Raw genomic sequence first — 9,302 nt, 5'->3', positions numbered from 1 at the left:
ATGGGGCTCACTTCTTACTCACAACCATGCTCTAATTGCGTGATGTGAATGAATATTACCCCTGAGAAGAGCTCTCATTAAGATCCCTTAGGGCTTCTTCCTTCAGTTGATACACTGATTTATTCCCACTTACTTAATGCAAGCCTTTGTTTTGAAATGTGGCCAAAACGAATTTATAAATGTGTTGTTCTTTTAAAATTCTGCACTGAAACGCACACCATGTGGCTGGTGGGAAGGAGCTCTGAGCTTTTAAACTAATGACACAGGAACAATCCTTGCCAGAGCTTTTTTCTTTTATTTTCTGAAGGATTCTAATGAGAACAGGTAAGATGAGGGCAAATACCAAAACTTCCTCATTTACTGAGTTACTGTTGTGCTTACTTGTTTTGACATCTGCAAATTCTGAGCTATTCCAGCCTCCCATACTGCTTCCTATTCTATGTGCTCTATGTCAGCGCGTGTGTATGGGAAGACACCATATTACAGAACAAAAGTGAAAGAGCTTCACTGAATGCGAAGCGCAGGACGAGGATTTATGGGAAACCATGTGTTTGGTCAAGGGTGAAAGGAATGAGGACAGCTATCTATCAAAAATTCATGGTGAATTTAAGCTACTTCTTTCTGAGTGTGCATCTTACACAATGGTAAGAAGAAGTCATTTAAAAGTAATCTCAAATTCATCTTTTCAAGAAGATAGCCAGACAGGTGGCCAGGAGGCAGATGTGATCCCTAAAAACTCCCTGAACTTTCTGTTTGCGGTCAGAATGTCAGCACCCACCCGCCCCTTTCACCTTTGGGCCGTTTAAACTCCTTTGCGGGAGAGCTGACCCTTTAACACCGATACAGAGCGTGAGAAAGGCAGACGGGAAACCCACGGTGCGGCCTCGGCGGTGCCCCCTGAGTGCGGGGAAAGGGTTGAAAAGGAGGCTGAGAGCGGAGCTCGCTCCACACGTGAAAACAGTAGCAGATTTTTTTATTATTATTATTATTATTTTCCCCTCCTTTCTTCCCGGGGCTGTAATTTGACTGCTGGCTTTGGCTCGGCTCCAGGGATTAGTCCGAGCGGTTAAATCTTTCTTCCCCTTCCCCCCTTCCCCAACCTCCGGGGGAGGAGGAAAAGGGGAGCGGAGTCAGCTGCGGGCCGGGCCGGGCCTCCCCTGGGAGGGGCCGAGGCAGCGGCTCTGCTCCGTGAGCTGCATGGAGGAGGGGAGTTTCTCTGAGTCCCCTGCCCGGACGGGAGGAGGAGGAAGTCTGGAGATTAAACCGCTGCTCGGAGCCGGAGAGCACGGAGAGAGACGGGCGGCGACTACGGAGCGCTGCGAGGGAGAGAGACTGAGGAGAAGCCCCCCCGCGGTGAGCGCGTCTGCGCCTGGATCGCAACCGGGAGGAGAAGCGGGGCTGCCGGTAAGTGCGGATCTTCGTGCCGCCGGGGGAGGAGACGGCCCCGGGGGGCTCGGCCCGGAGCGGGGCTCGGCGGTCGCTGAGGCCCCCGAGCCCCCCAGGAGCTACCGCCGGCCCGGGAGCCGCCGCTTTGCCCGCAGCCTTTGTGCGAGCCCCGCGCCTCGTTGCGGCGGGGCAGCTCTGTGCGCGCTGCTGCGAGGGGCGGCTGCCGGGATCCCGGGGTCTGGGCGAGAGAAGGGGGTATTTTGTGCACGGCTGTACTGTGTTTCTCTGAAGTCTGAAGTCTTTTTCGGGTCTTTTTTTGGGAGACGGGGATTGATGTACAATGAAACTGTGCGATGTTTCTGGGTTTACACGAACATTTTGGAAAAGTCTGTTCCAAAAAACTTGGATGCTTCGGAGCGATGTTGATTGGATTGTGGTAATTGTGGCATGGAGAGGCTTAAAATATGATTGGTCTCATCTTTAAGTAATAGGAAAGTTTGTTCTTGGGTGGAAAGAAAGAGGCTGGCAAAGCAGAGTGTCCTGGTGTCCATTGGAACCACTTGTGTATTGCCCTATCTCCCATCCTCACCTTTCTCTGCTTCTGCTGCTTTTGTGCCGCGGTTCTTGTCTCTCTTGCTGAATGAGAGGCCCTTCAGACCATTGCTGAGTTAACGCTAACAAACCTGGGGCACTCATTTCATTCTCTTCAAGCCACAGCGCTCTGAGCAGGAGGGAAAAAGTCTTGAAACAAACTTAGAAGCCAGCTGAATGTACAGCTAACTCAGTCCTCTTTAGTTAGCTTTTGTTCTCCTTCAATTATTAATTGAGATACAGCATCAGCTGTGGCCTTAGTTTTTTCTTTTTCATGTTGTTTGCTTATAATTTAGGTATTCCTAATGCTGTCTAGAGAACCCAATGACTCGTAGGTGTTTTGGAAGCTATGTAATAAGAGCCTGCTAATAGTCTTCCTTTGCTACTGTTTCATTCTTGGAGGGAGCAATCTTTGCTGCCGGAGAGTTGTGGTTCAAATTTCCACATGCGTTTGTTGCCTGTGCCTCTAGCTAAATTTATGAAGGAATCCTTTTAGCTCATACAAAGCTAAATCTGGCAGTAGCAACTCCTGGCTATGTAATTCACTGCAGTTGGCAAGGCACAATATATAACTTCCCTGAGATTTATTTAAAACTTCCCCCCCCCCCCCCCCCCGTGTGTGGCATGCAGTTATCCTAATTCTGTGCGTTCTTCAGCAGCACGTATGGGGGTGCTTTGAGATGGAAACATAAGAGTTATGCTAAGGTTAGAAAATGTATTAATAGAGTGCTTGTCTTGAAAATATGAGAGGGCAGCTCAATATCAGCTTCTTAATGAATATTGGTATTGTTCTCTGGCTCGTGCAGATGCCTCGCTGTTCAGCTTTGACTCCCTTCTTCTCTATGTTATAAAGCTGACAAACTGGAACGATGCAAAATTCTCTGATAACGTGGTTCAGTTTTGACTCTGTGTGTTCAGTGGAATGCAGGCTTCTTCCCACAGAACTACTGAGCCCTGTGTAAACAGTATCGACCTGTGGCAGTGTGACTGAGTGCATTCATGCAAAGGCAGGCTACGGTTCTCACACTAGGTGCTAATGCATCATTTTTCATGCTGTTTTGCCTAACCATCTTCAAAATAGCATAAGAAGAAAATATAGGAGCCTATTCAAACTAATTTGTAAGTGGTAGTCTTGTTAACATCTTGCAAAGACAGTCTTGACCTGATTTTTTAAATCTAACTGCATTCAGCAGTGCAGGGTGAATGTTAACAATGAACAACTTCAGAAATCTTTATTTAGTGAACTTTGTTTGCTGGGAGCTCTCATTTTCAGGACATCTGTGAATGTGTTTTCCTTCTTCCTTGGGCAGGATGTGAGAATGCAAGCTAACAATCCAGAGGCATAATCTGAGTCTGAAGGAGTTGATTGTGGAGCGTTGGTATGAACTGTGCTTAGTAGGGGAGTTTTGTAACCAATGAGGAGGTTGAGTTCTTCATACCCTTTCAGCATATATTTAGTCATTATTTATTTTATTTTTAATGTTTTATTGTGTTAAAGGTAGCAGTGTGCCAAAGGCTCCTTGAATAGCTGGCTTGTATTTATTTTCCTCATAGTCAGTTGCCACTCCAGTGCTTACTTGGCAGTGCCAAATCTCTCCTCTGCCAAGCCAGGGCCACAGCTCTTGGCTGTCCCCATGGGGTTGCTGGTTGGCAGTTGGAGATGATGCTTGTCGTGGCCCATTCATGTACCTCATATCCATAAGTTCAGATACTCTGGGTCAGGAAAAAATTGAAATATCCAATTTGGTGATGGAGCCATTTAGATGGTTCTCAGTTCTCAGATAGACATCTCAGATAGTTCTCAGATTAGACATCTATAAAACCATAGCAGTTCTAAATTAGCACAAAGGAGTTCATCTGATGAGCATTTCCTTTTGTATTCAGCCATGTGCTGAGAAGGGTGATAGCGCTTGTTTTCAGCAACATTGTATTAGTTATGGCTTTAGTCCACTGCCTCCAATTTCTTAGGGGCCAAATTCAGTGCACAGATATATAACTAGGAATGATATAGAATATATAGAATATAGTGTATTTAAAAAATAGATATGTGTAGTGTCTACTGAAGACGTTTCGAGTAGTTGTGATTATGTGTGGCAGTCATCTCAGAGTGAAATGTAATTGCTGCTGGTAAGTGTGAAAAAGAGATCTTGCCACAACTTACTGGAAACAGTGTTTCCATTTTATAGTGTTAGGAGGGTAAAAACAAACAAACAAAAACAACCCAGAGAATTACTGCAGCCCTCAGCAAAGTCTGGAGTGGCAGAAGAACTTGCAGAGGTGTTGTTGAATGCTCAGCTTTGAGAACCTGCATTGCTGTGGTTATACAGAGAGCTTTAGTCTGTAGACTGCCAGTGAGGGGGGAAAAAAAGTGGAGAAAAGCATTATTCTTGTAAACTGAGAATGCAGAGAATGAGCATCTAGCTTCTGGTTTTCTTACCTCTTTTTAAGATGCTCTTTTCAAATTACTTCCAATAGATGTTCATTTACCTGTTGATTAAGATTCTCATTCTGGGAAACTCACTGAAAACTTTGTCACCAGTCCCAAACAGCATCTTTCCCTCCCAAAACCACAATCATGGCTCATACTTTTGTTGTAACTGAAATGTACAGGGCCCTCTCTTTGAAAGAACTGAGATTCCTTTGAGAATTTGGGACTCTGATACTTAGGGTTTTCAGAAGAACATCACAGGTTGGAATGAGTGGATAGAACTATAGACTTGAAGGGAAAGTTGGAAGCGGAGCAAGAAAGAGAAGTCTGTCTTGGTCATATTAGCAGACCAGATGATTGGAAGTGTGTGGTTAAGAGTACAAGAGTTGAATGTGAACAGATTAAATATTAGTTTGATAATTATTTTAGTCTTTGAGTTCAAGAAATATGTAGATGTGATGCTGAGGAAGGTGGTTAGTGGGCATGATGGTGATGGGCTGCCTGCTGGAAAAGACCGCTAAGATCATCAGTCCAACTTTTATGATTCTGTGATTTCATCATAGGCTGAAGGAACTGGGCTTTTTCAGCCTGGAAAAGAAAAGGCTGAGAGGAGACCTCATTGCAGCCTTCTGGTATTTAAAAGGAGACTGTAAACATGAAACAAAGAAACAAACTTTTTACATAGGTAGATAGTGATAGGACAAGAGGAAATGGCTTTAAACTATAGGAAGGGAGATTTAGATTAGATGTTAGGGGGAATTTAGGAAGTTTTTTACTGAGAAGGTGGTGAGGTTTTGGAAGAGACCACCCTGAGCTTGCTTAAGGCCAGGTTGGATGAGGCTCTGAGCAATCTGATCTAGTACTTTATCTAGCAGCTGGCAACCTTGCCTGTGGCAGGGGGTTTGGGACTTGGTGATCCTTGAAGTCCTTTTCAACCCAAGCCATTCCAAGGCACTATGATAAATTAAGGTTTCTGGAAAGGCTATTTGTGTTAATCCCAATTCCAAAAGAGTGTGTGTGACAAAGTATCTCACAGTATTAAAAGTTTCTCAAGTCTTTTTAATGCTACAATTTTTTCTGGATGTGGCTGTTGGATCAAATAGGTCAGTGGAGTCTGATTTTAGCAAGTCAAGTTTGAATGAGCATGGCCTAAAATTGATTCAACTGAAAATTTGATTGCAGGTGCAGGAAAAGAGGAACCTAGTCAGGAAGCACTGGGAAAGGAAACTGAAGGAAAGGCTGCAGATAGTTATTGAGAAGACCTGAGAGAAGTAGCTGCCCAGGTAGTTACAGGCTGCTTTCAACCACTGTTGGCTGCTACCTTCTGAGGGACCTGAGTTTTGGAGTGATTACTGCTCATGCTCTCACTGATCATAATGCTCTGAGAATGCAGAGCAAGATTCCAGTTTAAAAATCTATCTAGAACACAAAAACAATGCCCATGACTTCATTTCTTTCTTTCTTTCCTCCACAGCATGAACTCCAATAGGTCTGCTCCCTCATCCTCTGTAGGACCATGGGTAGTTGTGCTAGTGGAAATTGCACATAGATTTAATAGGTGTATTGGATAGGTATATCTTGGACTAGCAGCTGTTTCCCATGAAAACTGTATTAATTATCTTTAAATTATCCAAGTCTTGCTTGTCTGTTCTGTCATTGAATTTCAGGCTACAGGTGGTGCCAAGCCTCTTCCTGTAAGCATGCGTTCTGTAGAAACTTGTAAGTGAGCCCTACCCAGATGTTTAAAATCTAGCTTAATGAATGTTAACACTGAGATATTTGAGCATTCTTATCCATTCAGACATTTTCAGCATCATGCCTCAGGCATTAGTATGGTGCAGCTAGTAGATACATCCTCTCACTGGAAGCACTGAGCAGAATTAAAAAGGGTGTCATGGGAACAGTTGTTGAATCACCTGCCTGCTTGCTTACTCAGAGCTGTTGTAGATAAAACCTTGATATCCAGGTCAAGAAAAAGAAGGTTGTTTAGATTGCCCTAAGGAATGTTGTCACGGACAGTGTAACAACCTGCTTCCTTCCACCGTCACAGCTGACAACTTTTCAGTAATGTCATCTGGGTGTGGGCTTCAAGGTCAGCTTCTGCCTTTAATCAGCACATCTTAACAGTCTGTACCTCCTAGATTTTGTACGTAACTTGTAGCGTTCATTCTTTCACCCATGCTTCTGCTTATGTTAGGTGGTTATCTATATACGCAGGCATGTAGTCTTTGTTAACCTATAAACTCTTTTCTTACAGTATTTAACCCGTTCACTACCCTACTTCTCCCATATAATTAGCCACAATGTCTGCTTTTACTTACCAGTATCAACTCTAGAGTAACATCATGCTTTGGGTTCTTTAACACTAACACAAAGGAAGATTCACAGTTCATTCCTTTCAAATAAAGAAATAAAGTAGTGATTATGCAAGTTTATCTTCTTTATCTCTTCAGTACACACAAAGTTTTCTACTTACTATTTAAGCTGCAACCAAGCTTACATCAACAGAAACATCATTTCGGCTTGCAAGCAAATTTGGTGCTGCTGTGATTTACGTGCTTCCTCTCAAGTGGATGTGAAGCTTTGTTACTGTTTACCTCATGGCTCCTTTTCATTGTCCTGATAACATATCTTGTGTGTGGCTCAGAGTGCTGTCATGCCTTAGTACCTGAATGATGTCATTGTGGACTTCTTCCACTGCGGAAGCGCTCATTTCTCTGAAAAATGAGCAGACCTAGCATATTTGATTGGAAGGAAAAGGTGTAGTTGATGATGAGTCATGATTGCGCTTGGGGAAATAACTTGCCCTTATATGCTAACAGTGTAGGGTGTTTGTAATTTTTCCTTTCAGATGGTCTCTGGTAATTTTCAGTCTCCTTCATGTTGTGTGGAACTGAAGTCACGAAACTCTGATGTGTCTACTTTGGCCCTTTTGTGCTCCTGCTGCCTGAGACGGCTGCTGTCTATCCTGCAGGCTAACTTGCCACAGTCCTCACTGAATTAGCCTTCTACAATCCTTGCCTTATCAGGTCAGTTATGCTGTGGAGTCTGCTTACCTATTGTAGTAGGATGGTATCTACTCTTCTATATCCTTCTCTTCCAAACTTCAAATTCTCTTATCCTTGTGAGTTTTTCCCAGATTTCTGGGAAAAAGCCATTAAATACTGAATGCCTACCTGCAGCATCAGGTATCAGACACAATGTAGGCTTTTCAGTAAGCTATCATAAAATTTTATGAATAGTAATTGAGTGAGAGACTGTGATTTCTGAGGGCATCAATAGCCATTTACTCTCCAAGGTTTTTTCTGATCCGTGTCTTATTATATGTTCCCAACGCTAAAGATGCCTGTATGCTAGGAAAGTCAGATGCAGGCAGAATTTTCTGTTGAAGGGATTTTCTGCACACTTTCCTTGTATGAATCACATTCTTATTTCATAGGGACAAAAAAAAACCAAACAAACAAAAAAAAACCAAAACAAAAAAGAACCCAAACAACTGAACAAACCCCCCGCCCTAAAAGAAAGAAACAACCTAAAAGAAAAACACAACCAGCTGGTGAAACTCCAGTGATTCTTCCCAGTGATCTCCATTATTGCAGTTCGCACTTTATCACATCATCTGCAGTGTCACTCTCTTCCAGTAGCATGTGTAGTCTGCTATGCTTCCTTGATCCTGATTATACAGGACCACAGTGTCATTTGAGTTCTTCACTTTCATGGCTGAGTTACCCATGAAGAGTTCTTGTGCTGCTTTGGGCACAGAGAAAATCTAGAAAATCCCACTCAGTTTGAAGAGTTTCTCTAAAATTATGCAGCAGAGTGACCTGCCAACAAAGCACTCTTGCTGCCAAAGGCCCCTGGTGGATTAGGTTCTTGCAGCTCCCATGTCCCTCTAAAGCCATTTGTTCATCTGAAGCACTGTACAGGCACTGTCATTCCCACAAGGTCAAAGCAAAGCAGGACAGGTACTTTTCTTCTACCTTTTGCTTGTTAAAGTTTGACGTGATGGGACACATATGCGCTGTTGGGATATGGAGAAGGAATTTCTTCTGTGAGACATTGCATGATGTTTGGATGGGGTTAGAGCTGCATCTGCTTTGCAAGGAAGAATTCTGGAAAACCAAATCACAGATATCTGGTTTGCTGTCTTCGTAACAAAAGCTGGTTGCTAACCTTTGTCACTTGAAGAGCTGTTGCTTTGAGACCTATTTCATCCCTCGGGAACAGCTCTTCCGTATAGAAGCATCTGCCTGTGATGTATGCACGTCGTACAGCTATTCAAGATTCCAGAGGGGTATGGATGCCAGGGTCAGCTGCATGCTTTTTTGTTGCCTCTGTCTTTTGGTGGTAACATGTCTACCCAATATACAGTTCTTTTCATTCACAGAATCACAGAATCACCCGGGTTGGAAGGGACCTCAAGGATCATGTAGTTCCAACCCCCCTGCCTAGCAGGGCCACCAAACGTACACGTTCAGATCAGGTTGCCCAGGACCCCGTCCAACCTGGCCTTGAACACGTCCAAGGACGGGGCATCCACAACCTCCCTGGGCAGCCCGTTCCAGGGCCTAACCACTCTCCTTGTGAAGAACTTCCCCCTAACATCCAACCTAAATCTTCCCTCCCTCAACTTGGATCCATTTCCCCTAGTCCTGCTGTTGTCAGCCCTTTTGAAGAGTTTACTCCCCTCCTGGGTGTAGGTTCTCTTCAGGTATTGATAGGCTGCAATGAGGTCACCCTGCAGCCTTCTCTTCTCCAGGCTGAACAAGCCCAACTCCCTCAGCCTGTCCTCATAGGGGAGGTGCTGCAGCCCCCTGATCATCTTAGTCGCCCTCCTCTGGACCCTTTCCAAGATCTCTATGTCTTTCTTGTACTGAGGGCTCCACACCTGGACACA

General features: G+C 44.2%; 1 protein-coding gene across 5 annotated transcripts in view; it reads left to right on the top strand.

Annotated features, from left to right (window-relative positions):
• Window positions 1-1,266: 1,266 nt before the first annotated feature.
• The window catches only part of PLEKHG1 (pleckstrin homology and RhoGEF domain containing G1), a 123,725-nt gene continuing 115,689 nt past the window's right edge, over window positions 1,267-9,302 (top strand). For 2 of the 5 annotated variants that reach the window (XM_052672911.1, XM_052672902.1), the window contains exon 1: window positions 1,267-1,404. The gene's annotated coding sequence lies outside the window, so the exon portion shown is untranslated. Of the gene's footprint in view, window positions 1,405-7,324; window positions 7,435-9,302 lie in introns of those variants that run through there. The other 3 variants (XM_052672892.1, XM_052672876.1, XM_052672884.1) reach the window with 2 other exon arrangements.

Source organism: Tympanuchus pallidicinctus, unplaced genomic scaffold (genome assembly GCF_026119805.1).
Source record: "Tympanuchus pallidicinctus isolate F22 unplaced genomic scaffold, pur_lepc_1.0 scaffold1, whole genome shotgun sequence".
Classification (NCBI taxonomy): domain Eukaryota; kingdom Metazoa; phylum Chordata; class Aves; order Galliformes; family Phasianidae; genus Tympanuchus; species Tympanuchus pallidicinctus.
The sequence above is the reverse complement of the archived record's forward strand: the minus strand, read 5'-3'. Positions and strand labels throughout refer to the sequence as shown.